This window comes from Chlorocebus sabaeus, chromosome 9 (assembly GCF_047675955.1).
Source record: "Chlorocebus sabaeus isolate Y175 chromosome 9, mChlSab1.0.hap1, whole genome shotgun sequence".
Classification (NCBI taxonomy): domain Eukaryota; kingdom Metazoa; phylum Chordata; class Mammalia; order Primates; family Cercopithecidae; genus Chlorocebus; species Chlorocebus sabaeus.
The window spans coordinates 29,345,960-29,371,474 of NC_132912.1; the positions used below are offsets into that span (position 1 = coordinate 29,345,960).

At 42.5% G+C, this 25,515-nt stretch overlaps 1 long non-coding RNA gene across 1 annotated transcript; it reads left to right on the forward strand.

Annotated features, from left to right (window-relative positions):
- The first annotated feature begins 5,487 nt into the window (after positions 1-5,487).
- Positions 5,488-18,599, forward strand: LOC103238068 (uncharacterized). Its single transcript, XR_005235182.2, has 4 exons — positions 5,488-5,633; positions 11,573-11,628; positions 14,331-14,453; positions 16,803-18,599. It is a non-coding gene; the product is annotated as an uncharacterized lncRNA (long non-coding RNA).
- Positions 18,600-25,515: the final 6,916 nt, after the last annotated feature.

The following is a 25,515-nucleotide window of genomic DNA, read 5'->3' on the forward strand; positions in this document are numbered from 1 at the left end:
CTACCAGGTGATTGGCCTGCTCCATTTCCTGTCCTCTCTGAGCCACCAAGGTTTGTTTGTCTGAGGGCTATGACTAAGGCCACGGCCTTTCTCTGATCTCGCTTTTCCTTTCGGCCTGTTCCTCTTGGTCCCCTATTATAGAACACCAAGGTTGCCCAGTTTAATAATGCCTCCAGACTTTGTTCAGGGCCCAGGGCTCGCTTTTGGAGCTTTCTCCTGATATCTGTGGCTGATTGGATAATAAACGTATCTTTTAGGATCAATTGACCCTCAAGGGAGTCAAGTGACAGGGGAGTATATTTTCTTTTTTTGAGACAGAGTCTCGCTCTGTCCCCTAGGCTGGAGTACAGTGGTATGATCTCGCCTTATTGCTAGCTCTGCCTCCCAGGTTCACGCCATTCTCCTGCCTCAGCCTCCTGAGTAGCTGGGACCACAGGTGCCCACCACCATGCCCGGGTAATTTTTTGTATTTTTAGTGGAGATGGGGTTTCACTGTGGTCTCAATCTCCTGACCTTGTGATCTGCCCGCCTCGGCCTCCCAAAGTGCTGGGATTACAGGCGTGAGCCACCGTGCCAGCCGGGAGTATATTTTCTTTTTTTTTTTTTTTTTTTTTCCATAGATTTAGGGAGTATATTTTCTTAAGGCCTCCCGTAGCCACTCGAGGAAGGCAGGATTTTCTTCCTTTCCCTGAGTTATGGTAGACATCATTGAATAATTCATGGGCTTTTTCCTAATTCTCCGTAGTCCTTCCAGAACACAGGTCAACAGATGTTTGAGACTCCAGTCCCCATGATCTGATTCAAGGTCCCAGTAGGGATCCATACTGGGGACGACTTGCTGACTGGTAGGGAATTTGTCCCTTTCTTCAGTTGTCATTCTATCATTTACTTGACTAAGATACCAGGTATCTCCAAATTCTCGGGCTGCAGCTAAAGCTGCATTCTTTTCATTAAAGGCCAGGGTTTGATCTAACAACAGCATGACATCTCTCCAAGTGAGATCGAAAGTTTGCCCTAGACCCTATAGGACATCTATGTACCTATTAGGATAATCTGAAAACTTCCCCAGGTCTGTCTTGATCTGCTTTAAATCAGAGAGGGAGAAAGGGACATGTACCCAGGTTGGGCCAAATTCCCCTCCCCCTACAGTTTGAAGGGGACATAACTGATAGCATGGGGTTGTTTGGGGTCCCTTGGAGATTTCTTTGCTTATTTCCTTCTGGGTGGGGGAGATTAGAGGAGGCTTATCGTTAATAGGAAGGGGAGCTATAGGGAGGCTAGGATATGGGGGTAAGCTGGGAAGTCCTCCTGTGGGATGTAAATTGCAAGCTTTGCATAGTTGTGAATTCTCCTTCAATGAAAAGAAAACCTGGACATAAGGTATTTCACTCCATTTGCCTTCCCTCTTACAGAAAAGGTCAAGCTGCAGGATAGTATTGTAATTTACACTTCCCTCAGGTGGCCATTTTTCCCCATCAGAGAGAATATTGGGGCCAAGCAGTAGTGCAGAAAAAACGAGCCACCTCTTTTTCAGGGTTTGCGGGTCAAATTGGTTCCAGTGGCTTAGGATGCATTTCAAGGGTGAGCCTGTTCATGCCTGAGTGTTTCCCCTGAAAGACAAACTGCCCATGGTTTTGGTTGGTTTCTTTCTCTCCCTGCCCAAGAACCCACAATGGTCCCTGGACCCTGCTGATCGGAATAGTTGCGCTCGTCGTCACAGCAGCAGAAACACCTCTTGCCCAAGACCCCACAATGGTCCCTGGATCCTGCTGATTGGAATAGTTGCGCTCAGCGATGCAGCAGCAGAAACACTAGTTTTCCTCCTAGACCACAAGGAGGACCAAGGAATGTCAGATTTAGTGGCCCTTACCAATGCTTTCTTGAAAATTTGCACCCTTGCCTGTCCTAGCCCACAAAGAGGACCGAGAAAAATCAGATTTAGTGGCCCTTACTGACGCGTTCTCGAAAACCTGTTAGAGTCCTAAGCATTCTCCTGTTAGTATTGGGACTTTACCTGTGTCCTATAAAGATGTTATGCCCCAACAATGAAGTGGAGGGCCATACCCTGAGGGAGGGAAGGGATCTCCAGGGTTCCAACCTTAGAGTGACGCCTTTTGTCCTCGCTTATATGAATAGGAAGGATATCATTTCTGAAGCTCCCCACATCCTAGCTTCCGGAATAGCTTTTGTGAGGCCTGCTAGGCTGAGGAGGGATCCTAAAATTCCAGATAAGGTAGTCCCCAGCCCCGACAGGGCTTTGGGCAAAAATTATGTCTTTCTGATTAGTGGGCCCATGTGCCTAAAGAAGGTAACAGAGTCCTGAAGTTTATACAAGAAATCATTCTTATAGGAGAAACTAGAAAAGCACCAGAGACAGGGAGTAGTTTTTAGAAGCAGGACTAGCCTCGGAGAAGAGAGACAAGAGGAAGTTTGTCAGACAGACGTTTAGGACCCGGAGGCAAGGGTCAGGATAGATAGGATAGATGGGCAAGTCTTGCTTGGGCGACATGACTTTGAGAGTTCTGCTCATGGCTGCAGGGTCAACCAACTTGTTGTCGGACCCTGGAGCTGAATGGCTTTCCTCTCTGTCGACCCTTGGCTCAGCCCAGAAGTACAGGAAAAGTGAAAGCAGATAAGCCAACACTCCCAATTCCGAAGAGTCGGGGGTTGTTAGAGAGCCTTTTCCCAGAAAGCCTGACACCCGTGTCTTTAGTCTGGCGGCGGCGCTAGTCACTTGCAACTAACTGGCCAACAAGTGCCTGGTATTTAGCACCCAAATTCTAAGGAAAAATAGCACAGAATAGCAAGCGAAAGGGGTCCAATGGTACTCACTATTTGGCGATAGGCGGTAGTCCCTGGGTCGCCAAAATGTGTCCAGAATTGGTTCCTTCCGGTCTCCCTGACTTCAAGAATGAAGCCGTGGACCCTCACAGTGAGTGTTACAGTTCTTAAAGATGGTGTGTCCAGAGTTTTTTCCTTCAGATGTTCAGATCTGTCTGGAGTTTCTTCCTTCTAGTGGGTTCGTGGTCTCGCTGACTTCAGGAGTGAAGCTGCAGACCTTTACAATGAGTGCTACAGCTCTTAAAGGTGGCATGATCCGAGTTGTTTGTTCCTCCTGGTGGGTTCCTGGTCTCACTGACTTCAGGAGTGAAGCCACAGACATTCGCAGTGAGTGTTACAGTTCATAAAGGTAGTGCAAACCCAGAGAGTGAGCAGCAGCAAGCCATATCGTAAACAGGCAAAAAACAAATCTTCCACACTATGCAACCTGACCCAAGTGGGTTGCTGTGGCTGGCTCCCTGGCCGGCTTTTATTCCCTTATTTGGCCCCACCCATGTACTGCTGATTGGTCCATTTTACAGAGCACTGATTGGTCCATTTTACAGAGTGCTGATTGGTCCATTTTTACAGATTGCTGATTGGTGTGTTTACAAACCTTTAGCTAGACACAGAGCGCTGATTGCTGTGTTTACAATCCTTTAGCCAGACAGAAAAGTTCTCCAAGTCCCTCCCAGACCCAGAAGCCCAGTGGGCTTCACCTCTCACAAGAAGATACAAGACGAGAGGGAAACCTCATCCAGTTTTTTTTTTCAGAGACCTGCAGCAAAGTTTGTAACTGACCAATTTGCTGGGCCATCTTGAAAAGCAGGCTTACAGGTTTCCTAAGCCTGTATTCTGTCCTAAGTTACCCCCTCCATTATAGAACACAGAAAGACATACAAAGCACACTAGATTCACTACAGCTTAAGATTAGCCTCACGAATCCTTCATTCTATTAATCAAAACTTTACGGAGGAGATAAACGGTGATTTTTACTATTCATTCAACTGATTTGCACAGAGAAAAAGGACAGAAGTCTGACGGGTAAGAAATTCTGACCCTTTTGCCAGCATGCCAGGCTTCTGGATTCCTCAGAGATGCTGGAGGAATCTGTATATTTCAGTAGGATGGGCAGGGAAGGCCTCCTTAAGAAGGCAATATTTGAGCAAAGATCTGAAGTAGACGAAGAAGCCATTTGGATATCTGGTGAAAGAGCTTTTCCAGGTATTTAACAAGTAATTTCTTAACTTATTCTACATTTTATTTTTTGTTTTTGAGACACGGTATCTCTCACTCTGTCGCCCAAGCTGGAGTGCAGTGGCATGATCTCTGCTCACTGCAACTTCCACCTCTTAAGATTCCAGCGATTCTCCTCCCTCCACCTCCTCAGCTGGGATTACAGGTGTGCGCCACCACACCCAGCTAAGTTTTGTATTTTTAATAGAGACGGGGTTTCACGTGTTAGCCAGGCTGGTCTCGAACTCATGAGCTCAAGTGATCCACCTGCTTAGGCCTCCAAAAGTCCTGGGATTACAGGCATGAGCCACAGCACCCGGCTAAGCTTTACGTGTATGTATTCTTTAATCAAATATCTATTGTATATGACATTAACTACAGGTATAAGGAGATAAGACAAAATTACGGATGGTTATTGAGTGTCTGCCATGTACCAGGCACTGTGCTAAGTTTATGAATGAGGTTTGGTATCTTCACTAAGATTTACAACTTAGTGCAAGAGGCAAGGTGTAGACATACACTTTCTGCAGTTGGAACGCAGCAGTTCTTACGAGGAGGAAGAGTTGGTTTGAAGTTGCACCACCAGAAGTTTATATGCACCTGACCTACCTGAAGTCTACACCTCACTTTCTAGATGAATTAACGTATAAAGGGTGCTCCCCACTCTAACAGAGGGGAAGCCAGCAAGTTAATGCCTGATCACACCATTTATACAGCACTGTGGTTAACAATCTGTCTTCCCTAAGTAACTCATTTAACCTTCGTAACAATAAGAAACAGTTGTTTTAAGAAGCGTTTGTGTCTGGCCGGGCGCGGTGGCTCACGCCTGTAATCCCAGCACTTTGGGAGGCCGAGGCGGGCGGATCACAAGGTCAGGAGATCGAGACCATGGTGAAACCCCGTCTCTACTAAAAAATAGAAAAAAATTAGCCGGGCGCAGTGGCGGGCGCCTGTAGTCCCGGCTACTCGGGAGGCTGAGGCAGGAGAATGGCGTGAACCCGGGAGGCGGAGCTTGCAGTGAGCCGAGATTGCGCCACTGCACTCCAGCCTGGGTGACAGAGCGAGACTCCGTCTCAAAAAAAAAAAAAAAAAAGAAGCGTTTGTGTCTTTCTCTGAGATGGAGAAAGGCGCAGAAGGCTGAGTAGAATGACAAGGCAGTCATTATGGTAGAGTTGGACCTAAATTTAAGGTAACAGTCTTCAAGCACAGTGCATTTCACACCGCAATACAGCTGTTATGAACATTTGCTGAAATAAAACAGCTTGATATTCTCCTGACTCAGTCCTCTCTCACTGACACGACAGAGAGTTGGGTTGAGGTCGGGGCGGATTTAGACCCCCACCCCCACCGCAGCAGCAAAGACACCTAAGGAACCCGCCTTCCAGAAGGACGGGGGAGAATTCTGGGTGTGCGCGGCCATGGAGCGCGCGCATGCGCGGCAGCTCCCGCCGCTGAATAGCTGAGAGGCGCACTGGGGCTGCCAGCTGGGCTGGGAGTGCAGCGGGGTCAGGATGGACAAGGACGTGTTGCACCCTGAAGAGCCTCATCATCGGCGAGAGTGGGGTGGGCAAGTACAGGTGAGGCGGGCGTAGGGGCCGTGATGAGGGTGGCTGGGCTCTTTCTGCCTACGTGGCCGCTGTCTCTTGGGCCGCGATGGGAACCTTCAACCGCTGCAAGCGTCCACGATGGCGGCCGGGCTGGGGTCGGCCCCACTCGCGCCCTCCTCGGCCTCTGGGCCGCGCTCTCCCGCGGCTTCTGCTTCCCTCGCCCCACCCGCGCGCCTGGTTCCCGGCCTCTGCCAGGCCCAAGTTCTCTGGGTCGCTCTCCCTCCTGTGGCGCCAAGAAAACACCATTCCAAGGGCCACCGCTCCGCCGGCCGGTTTGCTGCGCGGAGCTCAGGGCGTGGCGGGCTGGTTTGGGCCCGAATCTGGCCGGGGGGCGCCTTGCCTCGAACTCTTCGGGGTTCAGGCTGCCTGTCACCCCGAGACCCGGGAGACATAACTTTCCCTCTTGAGGGTTTCTGTGGGGCCTTCTCTAAATACATAATGTCCTCGGGAAGTTTCGTGACGCCTTAGGGCCCATTCCTGGCCTGTTTGGGCGCAGCCTAATGTCGCTTCTTTTACTTTTTTATTAGTCGGCTGTGGAAGAACTCCTGGATCTTGTGACTGCTGGAAAATTTCGCTTTAGTGTAAGTGGTCCACAGCTGAAGCAGTCGGACCACCTTTGAAAATAAAATGTAGTTGTTATTTCTCATTTTGCCACATCCTGTGGAGACAAAAGATTAGTGTTGTCTTTTCATTTTTGATTTTTTCCTTGGGGAAAATATTATTGACAGTGGAGTTGAGTATAAGGTAAGACATGGATCTAGGTGGATGTTGCTAGAGGGTTGTGATTTCATCCAGGTCTTGGAACAGAGCTCTCCAGATGAATTCATTCTTGCCCTCTGATTATGAGTAGGTTATGTTCAAGGCCGTCCTGATCCTTAAACCACATTTACGCTCCAGGAGCTGTAATCAGTTTCATATTTTAGGTTTAGCTTCTGATACACGTATTTTTTTTTTTTTTTTTTTTTTTTTTGAGACTGAGTCTTGCTCTGTTGCCCAGGCTGGAGTGCTGTGGCAGATCTCACCTCACCGCAACCTCCGCCTCCCGGGGTCAAGCGATTCTCCTTCCTCAGCCTCCTGAGTAGCTGGGATTACAAGTGTGTGTCACCACGCCCAGTTAATTTTTGTGTTTTTAGTAGAGACAGGGTTTCACCATGTTGGCCAGGCTGGTCTCGAACTCCTGACCTCTAGTAATCCACGCGCCTCAGCCTCCCAAAGTGCTGGGACTACAGGCGTGAGCCACCGCGCCTGGCTGATACATATCTTTCAAATAACTTGTTGTTCATGTAAGATTTTACAAATTGAGGTATCCTTATACAAAAGAGAATGAAAGCTTTCCTCATGTACCATAAAATTACAAAGTTTTATACCTATGTAACCAGCACGTTCTGCACATGTATCCCAGAACTTAAAGTATAAATAAGATTACAAAGTCTTACTTTTTTAGCTACTTCAGGATTTTAAAGCTTACTATGTAATAGATTCTGAAATTTTTTGTATTTTTAAAGTTTGACAATACATTTTTCCAGTATTCCTCACTTAATGTACTCTATGTCTGCTATAGTCAGAGGGATTTGCACATACCAAGGAATAGAATAATGAAACACTATGGGTAAGCAAACCAGTATGATTTGTGTGTGTGTGTGTAAAACAGATGAATAAAATTATTTACATGATCATCTGTTATTGCACGTACATATTTGAGGGTTAAAAAGTTAATGTAATAAAAATTGCCTTAATAGGAATTTCATAACCTTGTGATCTTTCTTTTTCATTTCTCTCTTTTTTCCTTGACATGGTTCTCATTTAAGTTCAGACGTATGAAATTGACATTTTTGAAGTCACGAATGGTTGGTTGTCATTTCATGTAGTTCAACCCAATACATGAAATTGGGTTGAAATTGGTTAGCACTTTATGTAAATGTATTGCATGGGTGACAAGTTAGGGTGGTTAAAATTTTCTAGAAAGTTAACTGGAGTATATAAATGAGTTTCGTTCCCTGTCCCCCCGCGCCACTGCCTTTTTTTTTTTTTTTTTTTTTTTTTTTTTGAGATAGGGTCTTGTTCTGTCACCTGCTGGAGTGCAGTGGTGTGATCACGGCTCACTGCAGCCTTGACTTCCCGGGCTCAATCGATCCTGCCACCTCAGCCTCCTGAGTAGCTGGGACTATAGGGACGAATCACCATTCCTGGCTAGGGTTTTTTATAGAGACAAGTTCTTGCTGTGTTGCCTAGGGTGATCTCGAACTCCTGAGCTCAATGGATCTTCCTGCCCTCAATGGATCCTTGCAAAATGCTGGGATCACAGGCATAAGCCACCATACCCGGCTCTACTTTAAAAAATTTTTTTTGTAGATGGGATTTCCCTATGTTGCCCAAGCTATTCTGAAACTCACGGGCTCATGCCATCCACCAGCCTTGGCCTCTCAAGAGTGCTGGGGTTACAGGCATGAGCCATGGCACTCAGCTGAGAGTCCCTTTTTAGAGTAAGTTCTGTTAAATGGGTTTATCAGTCTCTCTAGTTCACTCCCCAGAAACAAATTGTATTTAGGCCTGATCTTTTTTAAACTTTTCCCTCAATGCGTAGTGGTGGATTATCAATTGCTCACTGCAAAATGTTGACACTTTACCTCTTTTGTGAAAGGATTGCATTTAGTGAGAAAGTTGTCTTATTTCGCTAGATATACATTATTGTCCTATGTGATATGCTATGGAAAAGAACGTTAAACACGTAATCACCTTTCTGGATAAGAATGACTCCACTAAAATAGAAGTCTATATTTAAAGTGAGTGAGTACAGAAACGTTTGTCATGGACGTGATCTTAAAGGGTTGTTTTTACCAAGTTTGTTCTGTTTCTTTACAGAGCTGGAACTAGTGGAAGTGAAACAGCACTCATGTTGTTGGGGAATTATTGTACGATGAAGGGTATCTTTAAGCCAAAGTAGTGGATTACTTTCTAGTTTATTTCTTGGCGTTGGAGTCCAAAGGGTATATGGTAGTAATCAGGAGATCAGGATTATGAAACTGGGGCTGCCACTTGTGTGGCCTTATGTGTGATACTTGAATGCTCTAGGCCTTCATTTCAAAAGTGAGGGGGTTGGAACAGATACCTCTCAAACCCTATGTAGTGTTGACTGTGTAAGACTCCAATTCTGTGGCTAGACCCGGTGAGGTAGAGGTAGCAGAGTGTATCAAGAACTGGAAGGGATTAGAGAGGCCTGTTACGTAAATTGCTGTCCCTCCTATGCTCCTAGCCTTGCCATTCATTTTGGTGAATTTCATTTGTAGATAAAGAAATGCAGACTAGTTATAATCAAATTCTGTTTGTTTTAAATTTGGTCTTATCTAAGTGCCATGGTGGTAGTTACTCCTTCCATCTCTACCTCTGCATGGAACGCATTTTGCTCCTTTAACTTTGAAATATGAAGGTGTAAATATACAATATTGTAAGAATGGTGCTTCTACCAGGTGCGGTGGCTCATTCTGTAATCCTAGCTACTAAGGAGGCTGAGGAAGGAGGATCACTTGAGGCCAGGAGTTCGAGACCAGCTTGGGCAACATAGCAAGGCCCTGCCTCTAAAAAACTGAAAAATAAAAAAAATTAGCAAGCCATGGTGATGCTAACCTGTCATGCCAGTTACTTGGGGGGCTAAGGTGGGAGGATTAGTGAGCTAAGATTGTACCACCACATTCTAGCCTGGGTGACAGAGTGAGACCCTGTCTCTTAAAAAAAAAGGGTGCTTCTTAATCATTTTGAGATTGCCAGTTCCTTTCAAAATCTAATAGAGAAATGGACTCTCTGCCCCTTTCAAAGTCTAATAAACAGAGAAATGGACTCTGCCTAGAAAAATGCACACATAGAATTTAGAATACATTTTGGGCTATCAGGATACCCCTTACTAAGATCTGATATATACCCAGAGCCTGTATTAAAATTTGTTACTTCACACCATACCACCAATTTCCTGCCTCTCCTGACAAAGTACCCTTAATGACAATGGCAGTTGTAAGGATTAGCAACCATGAGAGAAAAACCTCTGGCTTTTTGTGTGTACATTGCCATATGTTCAATAAATAATACCCAATATCATTATTACTTGTATTATTATTATTATATTATCATTACAACTATTCTACGTTATATTAACTTACGTTTTCATAGTAATCTTTTCTGTGGTGACCGCATATCTTTTCTATTCTTAAATTATGGGTAACTGAGTATTGGGAGAGAAGAAAATTTTTATAGGTTTCATTTTAGAGTCTTATTAGTGTTGTCACCTAACTTATGTTCGAAGTAAGTAAATATAGTTAAGATGTTAAATAGAGAATTATAGAATTTGACTCTCCTGTTGTACTTTGATTCTGTGGTGCTCGTTTTATGGTAAACACAGGAAAACCAAGTAAGGTAGAGTTAATCCTTCAAATATAATTAATGACACTGGGTTTGGAAACTACCAGGAAGCCATTATGTTTTGCGAAATACTCTGTGGACAAAACATATCGCTAGCAGCAGTAATCACAACCTTATGAATATTACAGTCTAATTAGAAATTAGAATATTAGAAATATTCATAAGATTTTTCTATAATTTTAGACATCTGATGACTGTTTCTTTGATATTATTAATAAAAAGAGATCAACAGAACAGACTGTAGAAGTTAACGAGGGAAGATTGAATGATTTTAAAATTTAGGGCTTTAACATTAGGTTTTATTTTTGAGGAGCTTCTAATTGACACTTCTGCTTCCTAGTAAGTAAAATAATTCTGGAAGATGGAAAATCTTAGAGTACCCTTCTAATCTGGTGTCTTTTGCTTTTATATTTCCTTTCTAGTTTCTTACCATTTCCTAAGTTTAGTCCTTTGTTCTCTCCCACCATAACCATGGCAGTTGACTTCTGTTGATTGTTCTTCCATTTTTTGTTGGCATTAACTTTTCAAAACAAAGAGTACTTTTTGTCATAACTTTCTTTAAAAGCCTTCAATAGCTTCCAGTTGCCTACTTGTTTTTATAAACCCTACCTGGTGTTTGCCTGAGTATACCTACTCTGTCCTGTGATCTTTTTTTTACCTTTTTACTGTATCTTTTCTTCCCACTTAGGCAGTAGCCCTACTGCATGTTACAGAATGCTAGGCTTTGATATCTTTCTGTTTGTGCTTGAATTTAAAGTGGATTACAGGTCAGATTTTTTAAGTTACTTTGTTTCATTCCAAGAAACTTTATTTTTTCCCTTTTCATCCATGTCAATTAAAGTGTGACATGTTGCTAGTATCATTTTCTCAGGACACCAGAACAGTTAAAAAGAACAACAAAAAAACCCCACCTTTTGAACTTAGGGGATTGTGTAGGAGAGTATGGGGAATATATTTAATAGTAAACTACTTTGCTCTTGGCAGTTTTTTTTTTTTTTTTTTTTTTGAGACAGAGTCTCGCTCTGTTGTCTAGGCTGAAGAGCAGTGGCGCGATTTTGGCTCACTGCAGCCTCCGCCTCCCGGGTCCACGCCATTCTCCTGCCTCAGCCTCCCGAGTAGCTGGGACTACAGGCGCCCGCCACCATGCCTGGCTAATTTTTTTGTATATTTAGTAGAGACGGGGTTTCACCGTGTTAGCCAGGATGGTCTCGATCTCCTGACCTTGTGGTCTGCCCGCCTCGGCCTCCCAAAGTGCTGGGATTACCGGTGTGAGCCACTGCGCCTGGCCGCTCTTGGCAGTTTTTAAATTGCCTTTCTAGTAATTTAATTCTTCTCTGTATGCTTGCTCTGAGGCAGTATTCCTAGGAGCAGGCCTCCATCAGTTATTTTTATTTGCATTTAATAAATTATGACGAGATATAATAATCATGAACACACTTATCATATGATTAGAAAGAAAAATTCTAATTCCTAACCTGTCTTTTTAATCTCTCTTTCAGCCTGCTCTTGAGGTTCACAGATGACACCTTTGATCCAGAACTTGCAGCCACAATAGGTAAGCCTGTGTTTAAAAATTCAATAGAAATGTCTAATATTTTGTTGCTTTTGGGCTTTTTTATCTAAATTCTTCTAGCTTCCTCTTACCACCCCACCACCTCCATGTCTGTTGACGTTTTATTTGTCCTTCAAGGTTTAACTTTGGTATCATTAAATCTCTGAGGCCTTTCTAGATCTTACCAAGAGAAAATAATTTCCCTATCTGTTGTCTCATGAGACTTTATTAAAACTACTGATATTATGGTTATCCGTACACACATTTCTTTCCTGTATTACGGATTGTCTTTTATTTTGCAATATACAACAGTTATTTGAGTACTTACTGTATGCCATGCACTGTTACTAAGAGGTGGGGTTATAATATTGAATAACATAAAATTGGTGTCTGTCTTCATGTACCTAACAGCAGAGTACGTTAATTTTGTATGTTCAGCATTTGCTACAGTGTTTGACATGTGTTCTGATCTTTGCATATGTATTGATATTGATATTAGTTATTAAGGACTGTTAGGAGCAGTGATACTTACATGCCTTTTAAACATAAAATTTAGATGGCCTGAAAGTGGTTAGTCACAGTAACTTGTAAGAGTATATGAGAAGATAGAGGTTAGTATTTTGGTATCATGTGTTTAGACCGTAGACAAGAATGTAAAGGAGTGAAAAGACCACTTGGAATAGTTGAAAGGTAGCTGAGCTGAGTCAGAGCTAGTAATAGTCTTGGCTTTTCCTTGAATTAGGTGTAATCTCGACTTACTAACTTCATCTGTAGATTGGGAGGTTTTGGGGAGACAATACTTTTTTTCCCCGAGCTTTGAAATTTGATGATCCGATGAGATTATAGTAAAGATGATCCTGGCAGTGTTATTAGGGAAAACAAATAGTTTATCTTAACTGCCTTTATTTGTTTACATTTATTGTATGTCTATTTTTTTCAGACTCGTATATTTGTAAAAATAGGAGAAATAATTCTTGTGTATCCTACTAAATTACTCCATCCAAATGTTAATATTTGCCACATTTGCTTTATCATTCTCTACATACACACACAGTATTCTTTTAAAAAAATGCATTGGCTGTTTTTCTGATTTCTTTTTTAAAATGAATTATTTGAGAGTAGGCTTGCAGACATGATGTCTTTAATGTCTACATACTTTGTATATTTCTTAAATCAACATGGATACAACTCTATTGTCTATGCACAGATTTTGTCAGTTGTCCCATTAATGTCCTATATAGCAAAAGACAAATAATTGTTCAGGATCATACATTGAAGCTAGTTGTTTCTCTTCAGTCTCTTTTTTTTTTTTTTTTTTTGATTTGGAGTCTCGCTCTGTCGCTCAGGCTGGAGTGCAGTGGCGCGATCTCGGCTCACTGCGACCTCTGCCTCCCAGGTTCAAGTGATTCTCCTGCCTCAGCCTCCCAAGTAGCTGTGATTACAGGCACGTGCCACTGCGCCCAGCTAATTTTTGTATTTTTAGTAGAGACTGGGTATCACTATGTTGGCCAGGCTGGTCTCGAACTCCTGACCTCAGGTGATTCGCCTGCCTCGGCCTCCCAAAGTGCTGGGATTATAGGCATGAGCCACTGCGCCTGGCCACTCTTCAGTTTCTTTTAATCTGAATGGTTCTTCAGTCTTTGTCTTTCCAGGGCCTTGACATTTTTGAAGAGTAAATAATTATTTTGTGGAATGCCCTTTAATTTACATATATCCAGAGTGTCCTTATGGTTTGATTCAGGTTATGCGCTTTTGGCAGGAATTCCACAGAAGTGTTTCTCAAGCACAGTGTCGGGAGGCACATGGTGTCTGTCTGTCCCATTTACTGGTTTGGTTACTATTGGGTGATATATGCCAACTTTTTCATCTGTGAAGTTATTATTTTTCCCCTTGTAATGAATATATTTCTTTTGGAGAGGTACATTGAAACTATATTAGATGTACTCCTTTTCATCGTATTTTTTGTCCTCTTATTTTAGCGTCCATTGATACTTCTTGCCTGTGACAAGCAAAAAGGATAATGTATGATCCTGCCATTCTAACTGTGGTGGTTATCAAATGATGATATTTTCAAATGCGATCACTCTGTCTACTTACCTTATTTGGAATTCTGTAAGGAAGAGCTCTTTTGTTTTATTTTTAAATTTGAGACAGTCTCACCCTGTCACTCAGGTTGGAGTGCCGTGGCATCATCTAGGCTCACTGCAGCCTCCACCTCCCCGGTTCAAGCAGTTCTCCCACCTCAGCCTCCAGGGTAGCTGGGACTACAGACATGTGCTACCACTAATTTTTGTATTTTCAGTAGAGGTAGGATTTCACCATGCTGGCCAGGCTGGTCTTGAACTCCTGGCTTCAAGTCATCTGCCCACCCCAACATCCCAAAGTGCTGGGATTACAGGCGTGAGCCACTGCGCCCAGCCAAGAGCTCCTTTTTTTCTTTTTTTGTGAATTCAGATTTTGTATATTCAGGAGTTTTATTTAAACTTTGGATCTGAAAGAAACTTTAGGAGGAACTCATAGATTTGTGGGAAGAAGCAAATCTACATTATTTTCTCTCTTCTAAAATCACAATCCATGTATTTTGATCTTTTACTGAATTTTAACATATTGTTTTGTCACTAACATAAAGTGTTTCAATAGTGTTTGTAACTCACACACAAATACTGGAAATAAAAGTTATTTACCTGAGTCCATTTTTGTGGCAGGCAGTCCACTTTACATCGCTTTCCAGACAACTGGAATTTGAGGCAACGTCTGTGAGAGCGATCCCTTTGTTTTCACCTGGCGTATGTTCTCATCAGACTGCTTGCAGTCACATCGTGCTTCAGGTAAAAAGCTTTTATGAATTGTTAAATCTCTTTGTGAAAAATATTTTATTGCGGTAAAATATGTATGACATAAAATATGCTATTATAACAACTCTTAAATGTATAATTTGGTGGCATTAATTACATCCATACTGTCATGCAGCCATCACAACTATCTGTTCCCAAGTATTTTTCATCACCCCAAACAGGAACTCTGTTATCATTCTGCGGTAACTCCCCATCACCACCAACCCCACATTGCCAGTTCACCTTTAATCTACTTTGTCTCTGTGAACTTTCCTATTCTAAAGATTTCATATAAGTGGAACTATATGTTTGTCTTTTTGTGACTGGCTCATTTCACTAGGCATAATGTTTTCAAGGTTCGTCCTTGTAGCATGTATCAGAACTTCATTCCTTTTTATGGCTGAATAATACTGAGTCCTCCAACTCTATTCTTTTTCAAGATTATTTTGATCATCTGAGACTCCTTGCAATTACATTTGAATTTAGGGATTGGCTTCTCTATTTCTGGGGGGGAGGAATGATTCTCAGAATTTCGATGGGATTGTGTTGAATCTGTAGATTGTTTTGAATAGGACTGGTATTTTAGCAATATTGAGTCTGCTAACCCAGGAACTAAGGATCTTTCCATTTACCTAGGTCTTTTTACGTTTCTTTTACCAATGTTTGGTAGTATTCAGCATGCAGGTCTTTCACTTCCTTGGTTAAATTTATTCCTAAGCATTTTATTTGTTTAGCACTATTTAAATGGAATTGCCTTCTTAATTTCCTTTTTAGATTGTTCATTGCACATGTACAGAAAAGCAACTAATTTTTGTGTGTTGATCTTGTATCCTGAAGCTGTGCTGAATTTATTAACTCTAGTAGTTTCCTTCTGGATTCACATGGATGTACTTCCAGCTACTCGGGAGACTGGGGCAGAAGGATCAGTTGATCCAAGGAGTTTGAGGCCAGCCTGGAAAACACAGCAAGACACCTACAGCTGTGTGCCACTGCATCTGGCTAATTTTTGTATTTTTAGTAGAGATGGGATTTCACTAGTTTGCCCAAGCTGGTCTCGAACTCCTGGGCTCAAGCGCTCTACCTGCCTGAGCCTGCCAAAGTGCTGGAATTACAGGCATGAGCCACTGTGCCCAGGCTAAAACTGTGATATCTTGTTCTCATTAATAGCTGTAGAAATTATAACTTTTGGCTGGGTGTAGTGGCTCACTCTTATAATCCCAGCACTTTGGGAGGCCGAGACGGGCGGATCACGAGGTCAGGAGATCGAGACCATCCTGGCTAACCTGGTGAAACCCTGTCTCTACTAAAAATACAAAAAACTAGCCGGGCGAGGTGGCGGGCGCCTGTAGTCCCAGCTATTTGGGAGGCTGAGGCAGGAGAATGGCGTGAACCCGGAAGGAGGAGCTTGCAGTGAGCTGAGATCCGGCCACTGCACTCCAGCCTGGGCGACAGAGCAAGACTCCGTCTCAAAAAAAAAAAAAAAAAAAAAAAAAATACAAAAAACCAGGTGTGGTGGTACACATCTGTAATCCCAGCTACTCGGGAGGCTGAGGTGTGAGAATCACTTGAACCTGGAAGGTGGAGGTTGCAGTGAGCTGAGATTGCACCACTGTACTCCAGCCTGGGCAACAGAGCAAGACTCTGTCTCAAAAAAAAAAAAAAACAAAGAAAAGAAAAAAAATTATAACTTTTTGTAAATTTTTATTAGGCTGGTGTCTTTTACTATTTCAGTTGCATAAATATCATTTGAGGTGCGCCTGGTCTTTGAAGGCTCTTTCCAGCAGGTGTCTCTTTCACCAGGCTTATTTATAAGTCTTTATTTTTTTTTTACAGTAAAAGAAAGTCTATAATATATCAACTGTGCAAGGGAAGACAACAGTAAACTTACAAGTCTCTTTCTAGCTATCTAAATTAGTAATTCAACAGGACAAAATAAAGACATGTTTAGACAAGAGCTTTATCTCTCTGTGCTGCCTCCTGGTTAATTTCCTTGGTTTTATCTTTCAGTGTATTAATTCTTTCCAGCTGTATTCAGTCTGCTGCTCAGTATGACCAACAGGCCTTAGATTCTCTGTGTGTGTAATTTTACTTCTAGAAGTTCTATTTGGTTCTATTGCAAATCTACTTCTTGATTTCTACTTTATACTTTTATGTCCTTAATTTGTTTAATTACGCTTACTATATTCTTGTTCAGATAGAACAAATCTGGTTGCTCACATTTTCTCTTCTCTCTCGATCATATGTTTTATTATTTGGGATTATGAGCTCATCTTCAGTGAGAATCTGCAATGATTTGATTTAGGCATTTATCTTCCAGCTCTGTTCTGTATTTGCTTCTTCCAGAAATGCAGGAATCACATGAACCTGTCCATCCACAGATGAAGTGGTAAAGAAACTGCCATGTTAGATACATGACAGTATACTCTTCAGCCATAAAGCTTCGGGAAACCCTGTCATCAGCAACCACGTGGAGGAACCTGTCCATCCACAGATGAAGGGATCAGGAAACTCTGGTATATATACTGAAGGGAAATGCTTTTTGGCTACCAAAATAATGAAATTATGTCATTTGGAGCAACACAGAAGAACCTGTCCATCCACAAATGAAGACATCAAGAAACTCTAGTATGTACACAAGGCAAAACACTTCAGCCATCAAAATCATGACATTATGTCACTTGGAGCGACCCAGTTGACCCGCCAAGGCTGCCTCTTCCTCCACAGGCGGATGAACGCTGTGGCTGCTGCTTCTGCCTGGGCCGTGCCCTGACGCTGCCAACACCACTGCTCCTCTATTTATAAGTCTTAATAGGGTTGCTGACCCAGCTATAGCTGAACAGCTGACATGTGCCTCACGCTAAGCCGGGTGCTTCATATGTATCTAACTTGAAAAATGCTGAGCTAGTACCTTAACATCATTAACTTTTACTTAAAAGTTTGTTTTTCTTTTTTAATCCCAGCAAGCTCCAAACAAGTTTTAAGGGGCTCCCCAAAGCCAGTGAAGACTTTAACTAAAAGTAGAATTTCAAAGTACTGTAATTGGATTAGAAACCAAACCCCAAAATTAAATGTGAAGATTAGTGTCCGTACTGAACCGGCCCATCTGGTGGACACAGGATTTGTGTTATCGACCACAGTGTTACCCGGGATTCATGATTTCTGGAATTTGTCAGTGTTAAGAAAATTGGATTGAGTACCAAATACAGCAGAGCAAACCCAGCTTTGAGGCAAGGACCCTATAAAGTAGTCATGCAGTACTTTTGTTAGGGTTCTGGGGGCAAATCTTCCTCATCCCTCCCACCTTCTCCTGGCCTGCCTGTAAACCCAAACCACCAGGTACCTCAATTTTCTTCAAGGTCAGGCTGTTCTTAATGTTGCTAAATTGATCAAGGAAATGGGTAAGCCACTGCTTGCTCTGCACATAGTCCTCAGGGTGCTCGGGGTTCAGGCAGTACAGTAGCTGCATAGTTTTGGCCTGCAGGAGTAACTGGCCCATTCCTAGGCTGTCCCCAAAGATATGTCCTCTGAAGAAGCTGGTCAGGTAGAAGGGGTGTCCACCATGGTTATAGATGGGGAAGGAGATGCTGCTCAGGTTGAGCGTTTTGTTCACCTGCCAGGTGTACAGGAGCGGGTTGGGGGCACCACGCAGAGCATCTTGTTTCTGGCCCACACCTACTGGTACTGGATCTGGCTTACGTTTCCCTGCGCCACACACAGATCCTGCACTGTACTGTCCAGTCAACTGACTTCAGCAAAGATGTCTGGGTCCAGCAGTGAGTTGCTGTGGAAGGCCACCAGAATGGAGGTGATATCAGCCTCGGTGCTCTTCCTGGAGGCGGAGAAGTGGTCGGAGTCCTCTGTGGTGAAATGGCCCTGCACCAAAGTGGGAGACATTCAGAATCAAGGTGAAATTGGCCTCAGTGCTGGTCCTGGAGGCGGAGAAGCGGTCAGAGTCCTTGGTGGTAAAGTGGCCCTGCATGAAACATCACTCCCCCTTGGCCGGTGAAAGAATAAAATAAAGCTGGCCACTTGCATTTCCATTTCAGTTTATAGAATACATGTTTTGGAAATAGTGTCTTCTAGATCTGTCTTTTTCTTTTTGGATTTAACTTATTAGTAAAGCTAAGTTTTGTCTCTTCATAGTGTTGCTTTTGTTTTAGAAGCTTCTGTGAGATTTGTTTACTGTGTGTGGCTATATGGCAGACAATTTGTTCAAGTGGCCTGCCTCCTCTTTCTCACATTGACCCCTTCAGGAGGAGTTTTTCAAGGGTAATGAGTCTTCTCTCTGAGATAAGAATAGTAGCCAGAATTAAGAGGGTAAAGTGCATTGTGGAATTAAATCCTGATTCCAGTGGAAACTCAGTTTATGGCCTTAGACAAATGTTTACACTTCTGATCCTCAGTTTTCTCTCAAAGAACTGCTCATATCCAATTCCTATTAAGTGGGAGTACTCTAACCTGATATTACTAATATTCGGTTAGATTGTATCCTAATTTTATGTGTTAGAATATATCCTAATGTTACCAGTTCTTCACTGTTACTAAAGTGCATGTTAGATTTCTTCAATGATTTTTTTTTAATTGGCATGGTTGATACAAAGCATCCTTCTATCCAAATACTGTGCTCAGTCGCCTAAGTGGTAGTTTAGAACCATACTACCTCTCTCTGGAAAGAATGCTGGGCCTCCTGGCTACACACTTTGACTAGAGGGGAAAATACTCCTCTTGTATTTATGATGATTTTTCTTTCTACTTGATTAAGAAGAAAGTACAAAAAGGTGCTTATTGAAGCATTGTCAATTTGGGAACAAGATTCTCAGGAATGAAAAATTTGTGACTGTTCTCAGCATGAAAGGGAGAGAAGATTACCTGATCATTATGTGCTTATTTGAAAGTCACTTCCTCCCATGTCTCAGCATCTCACTTTTTAGAATGCACACTGAATGCCTGGGATCTCTTTGTTTTAAAACAGACAAAGTTGCATTGTTAAAGGAATAATATTTCCGGGGAAAAGGCTCAGTGCTCAACGGTTACTCTATAAAGAGATTTTAAAAGAAAGTCAAGGGAAGGTAAGGAAGACAACATGGCTACCAATCTCGTGGGTTCTACTAGCGTTATTTCATGAAAAATGTCACTAACCTTTTTATAGGAGAGAATAAGTCTGGGAATCAACTGGCATCTAAACTCCATTTCTTGTTTTGTCACTGCTTCCCCGATTGATTATGGAAAATACATTTAGTCTTTTGATACCTTGGTTTCAACAACTATAACATGACTTAAGAACTTTTATGCATGGACTTTGTAATAGTTATCTATTTCTGCGTACAAATCACTTCAAAACTTAAATTGTTGTTTGAAACAACAAACACTATCTCACAGTTTCTGTGGGTCAGGAATCCAGAAATGGCTTATTGGGTAACCACCTCAAAGTCTTACTAGGCTGTAATACAGTTATTGGCTGGAGCTGCTGTTTCATCTGAAGGTTCAGTTGAGAGAAGATCCACTTCTAAGCTCACTCACATGGTTGCTGGCGCAATTCAGTTCCTCCCAGCTATTGGATTAAGGGTCTCAGTTACCTACTGAGTGTTGGTCAGTGAATTTTCCTCAGTTCTTTGCCGTATGGGGGTCCATAGAACAGCTCGCTACATGGCAACTGGCTTCTATCAAAGTGAGCAATAAAGAAGTAAACGAGAGGTTTGCAAGACAGAAGCTACTACGTCTTTATAATCTAATCTTAGAAGTAGCGTCACATCCCTTCTGCCATGTTCTGTTCATTTGAAGCAAATCTGTGGGTCTAGCCATACTCCATTGCAGGTATCACACAAGGGTGTGAATACAGACATGGATTGTTGGGGCTCATCTTAGAGGTTGTCTCCCATAGAGTTAGCTACCAATCTGAGGGGCCACAGGGAACCATGCATCTGGGCCAGAACACAGGGATTTCATCCTTTAAGCAGGACAACATTCATTCAAACACACACACACACACACACACACACACACACACACACACACACACACACACGTTTAGATGTTTCTAATCAAAGAGAGAAGCAAGGCCTGTCCCTGACGAGCTCCCTTTCTCAGATCCACCCTGAACTGCCTAAGTTAACTCCATGGACCTTGACTAGGTGAACTGCAGAGTCCAAGCCTAGAGTTGGGTCCTGGGTTTAATCCTGGTTCTGTCTTAGCCCTATGACCTTAGGCCACTTCTCTTCGACTTGGTTTTCTTTGCAGCAGAAAGTGTCAGGTTAGATCCCAACAGTGGTTCTCAAATTGGAGTGCCTATGAAAACCACCTGGGGTCATTAAAAAAATTCCTCATGCCTGGCACACTCCTGACAAATCAGAAGATCTGAGGGTGAGATTCAGGCAACAGGACTTCTTACAGCTCCCCAAGTGATTTCATTGTTCAGCCAAGGTTGATTACTCATTTAGAAGATCGGTAATCCTAACTCTGGTACATGAGAATCATCTGAGGAGCTTTTAAAAACAAATACAGAGCCAGAGTCTTGGGACAATTAAAATAGAAATCCTTGGGGACTGGTCGCAGACATGGTGTCTTTCAAAGCTCCCCATATGATTCTAATGTGTAGCCAGATTTGTGGACCCTCAGGTTTAATGATCAAAAATCCTCCTTGATCTAAGGTTCTAAGCTTGTATGAATGCACTTGTAGAGCTGTAAGCATGTGTACCACCTTCCAGTGCTCTCTGACTCTGAAGAAGGAGATGATTCCCACCCCCGACATCCATCTTCTCTGGGTTTACAATCCGTAAAAAGGGCACCCTAGACTTGACCTCAGTCTCATTGTGACACACCACGCCAGCGTTCTTAATCTTTTTGGTTACAGAGACCCTTTTAGCAACTTCATGAAAACTGTAAGTCATCTCATAAGGAGGATCTTACATGCACATCAAATTGAGCATGCAATTTTCATGGATCCCTAAACTGATACAAAGTTAATTCTATTTCACTATAATATAAACGTCAAAAACTTAACCATAACCCAGAAAAGCAGAATTTGCAACATAGTAGAAATAGACCAGAGCGAGAGTTCTAATCCTGGTTCCACAACTCACCAGTCAACATTTAGGAGTCACTGAATCACTTGATGCCTCAGTTTACTCATATGCCCAATTAAGAATTATACAGTCATGCACCACATGTTTTGGTCGACTACAGATCACATATGATGATGATGGTTTCATACGATAATACTGTGTTTTTACTGTACCTTTGTTACCATGTTTAGATATACAAATACGTTGTGTTACTATTGCCTGTGGTATTCTGTATAATAACCTGCTGTATGGATCTATAGCCTGAGAGCAATCGGCTATACCATACAGCTAGACGTGTCGCAGGCTCTACCACCTTGGTTTGTGTAAGTACACTCTGTGATGTTCGCACATGATGAAATCGCCTATGACACACGGCTCAGAATGTGTCTACATCATTAAGTGATACATGACTACCTACTCTATCTTGCCTATTCCAGAAACAAAGTGAAATTAATAATATAAAATTGGTTTGATCAATTTATAAACATTACATTGTCGTTAAAAGTAGGACAACTAGACCAGGAGGCCCTGGTGTGGCCCTGGAGTAGGTGAAACTGTTTGTGCATGTGTCTTCCTTACCTTCCATTCTCATAAAGAATCACCACATTGCCCACATACACCCTGGCCAAACTGTCTTTGGGACTGCAGCACCAAGGTGTGTTTTTGTTTGTTAACTTAGTCTGAGTGCCTGTGTTGACCAAGAGGCTTTGAGAGTAAAGGTGCATGAAAGTCTTAGAGCCTGGATGAGCCTGGGGAGAAGAGATGGCATGCTGTGTCCTTGAATTTGGAGTGTGATTTGCACTCTGCCCTTGCTCCCTTGATCACCATGCACCAGTTCCGGTCCTTGGTGGGGAAAGGCTGAAACTGGAACCAGGGGTCTGAGAAGCAATGTCCCAGACTTCACAGTAGCTGCCAGATTGGCCACACAGTTGGCAGAAACCATCCTACTGGTTAGTGCCAGGTGGTTTGGAGCAAGAAGGAGCATAGCCTGGATTGCTTTAGGCCAGGAGTTCGAGACCAGCCTGGGCAATACACAAGACCCTGTCTCTACTTTTTTAAAAAATAAAAAGTATTAAGAAATATGAGGAGAAAGGACTCCTATTTCATAGTTAACCAACTGACTGGAGTTGCAGTGCTTTTAGTTATCAATGGAGATTGTACTGCATGTGCTATCTTCAGATTTGACGGTCATCCCAGTACAAGAACTGAAGCTGTTCAACTAATTTAGCTGAAGTGATAACAGCTCTGAGGCAAGAAGAGTGTAATCTAGGTTACTGGATCAAGGGATAGGTTATTATATTAGGGCTCTCCAGAGGGAAAGAACCAACAGGATATGTGTATATATAAAATGGGGTTTATTAGAGAGAATTGGCTCACGTGATTACAAGGTGAAGTCCCACGATAGGCCATCTGCAGGCTGGGTAGAGAGAAAAGCTGGTAGTGGCTCAGTCCAAGTCTGAAAGCCTCAAAACCAGGGAAGCTGACCGTGTAGCCCAAGAGCCCCCTGTAAGCCACTGGGGCCAGTCCCAGAGTCCAAAGGCCAAAGAACCTGGAGTCTGATGTACAAGGACAGGAGGAGCGGCAGCAAGCAGCCAGCCTGGGAAGAAGAAAGAGCCAGAAGACTCAGCAGGCTGCTTACCCCACCTTCTTCCACCTGCTTTGTTCTAGCCTCGCTGGCAGCCGATTGGATGGTGCCCACCCATATTGATGGTGGGTTTTCCTTTCCCAGTCCACCCACTCAAATGTCAGTCTCCTCTGGCAGCTCCCTCACAGACACACCCAGAAACAATACCAGCTATTTAGCCATTGCTCAATGTCATGAACATACAAAAAGGAAAGTTTTTGTGATACTCTGGGAGACTCAGGGTAGGGAGCAGTTCAGTAATATTTTGGGATAGTGAAAGGTCTGTTCAGTTTCTGTGTTCCATGGGAGTGGTTCTGAGCTGTTTGATTTAGTCAAACTGTATTTTAAAAGTCTCATACCCAAGTCATTCTCTATCCTCATCCACGCCTCCCACATACAAGCCATGCATACGTCTATAGGTGTCATATGGATATATTTTGTTATTTTATTTATCATTTCAGAAGAATATATTAACAGTATCTCTTTTCATCTTAATGTATTTTGTATTCATATATGTAAATTACCATTGGTAATTTTGGCTAAGAAAGCATACTTTTGAGGACTGATATATACATTCTTTTAATGATAATGGGAATCTGTGGATAAAACAAATGCATCTATCTAGTCATGTTTAGAGGACTTGCCTGCACCATTTATCCCAGCAATTATGAGTAGTCCATGGGATCATTTTAAAAATCTGATTTCCTCTTAATTCTATCTGGAAGAAACTCTCCAAAATTTGTGAGATATGAATGGTACCGCCTCCAGTCTCCAGCATTTTTGTAAGCTTGTCTCCTTTTTGCTCAATTTCTTTGGTCTATTCTGCAGTTCCCAGGAAGGGGGAACCCATGTGTCCATGTCACCATTTTAATGAAAATCCTCCCTTTTAACATGCACTGAACTCAGTTCTTGAAAGCCAGGTCATGCATTTTCTAGAACTATGAAAATTGCTTGGTGATTTTCCATGGTTAGCAATCACTTATCATTAATACTTTAATAGTAATTGTGTTTCCATGTGGGTAGATGCAGCATTTTAACGAAATCTCCAGATTATAAGGAAAGTACATCTAAAGTCCAGGGAAAATAGATTTAACAATATTTTAAAGGAGAAAGGAAGAAGAGATTTTGTTAGCCTTGCAAAATTTTAGTCGTTTAAGAGTGACCTTATTAAAATAACCACAAGATGGCATCAGTTTTCTATTTTTAAAGAAATATGGTAAATTGGACTGAGGATTTCTTGTGTCTTTCATGTTTGCATGTTCCAAGTCCTGGTTATAGCTGCCTCTTGAGTTTATCATTCATGAGCCATAAACTTAGTAGCAGCTGGATCACATTTAAAGTCAATAGATGGAGTAACCAATTTTGGAATTCCATTCCTTGGACCACATCCACGTTAAGGAGAGAATAGCTCAGCTGCTCTCCTAAGCATTTTAGATGAAAAGTCAGAGTTAGGGGGTTATACGATGGAGCAAGTCTAAACCCAGGCCCTCTCGCTGCCCTATCTGTATTTCTCTCCCTCCCTCCCTCCCTCCCTCCCTCCCTCCCTCCCTTCCTTCCCTTCCTTCCCTCCCTCCTTCCCTCCCTCCCTCCTTCTCTCCCTCTTTCTTTCTCTTTCTCTCTTTCTTTTTCCTTCCTTCCTTCCTTCCTTCCTTCCTTCCTTCCTTCCTTCCTTCCTTCCTTTCTCTTTCTTATCTTTCTCTCTTTCCCTCTCTCTCCTTCCTTCCTTCCTTCTTTCACAGGGTTGTACTCTGTCATGCAAGCTGGAGTGTAGTGGCATGATCATGGCTCATTGCAGCCTCCAACTCCTGAGCTGAGCTCAAGTGATCCTCCTGCCTCAGCCTTCCAAGTAGCTGGGACTAAAGTTGCATGCCACTACGCCTGGCTATCTTAAAAAAATATATATATACACACATATACATATATATATGTATATATACATATATATTTTTTTTTTTTCAGAGATGTGGTCATGCCATGTGGTTCAGGCAGGTCTCAAACTCCTGGACTCAAGCGATCCTGCCACCCTGACCTCCCAAAATGCTGTTATTACAGACCCCAGCCACTGTGCCCAGCCTGAGGGTGTTTCTTTATTACACATCAGCGGAATTTTTTTTTTTTTTTTTTACCTTCTTAAAGCACAGCAACTAAATGTCTACAATTACTCAACAAATCAGTCACTACAAAGTACTAAGTTCTATAGTAAAACATGTATGTGTTTCAGGATCTGGTTTAATCTACTCTCCTCATTCTAGATGAACTATTCTGATTATTTTATTTCAGTAATTCAGATATCCAGATTACTAATGCTTGTGTGGGTTTAGTAGGTCAATTGAAAAAGACTACCATTCATTACTCTCTTTTCGGCTTTTCT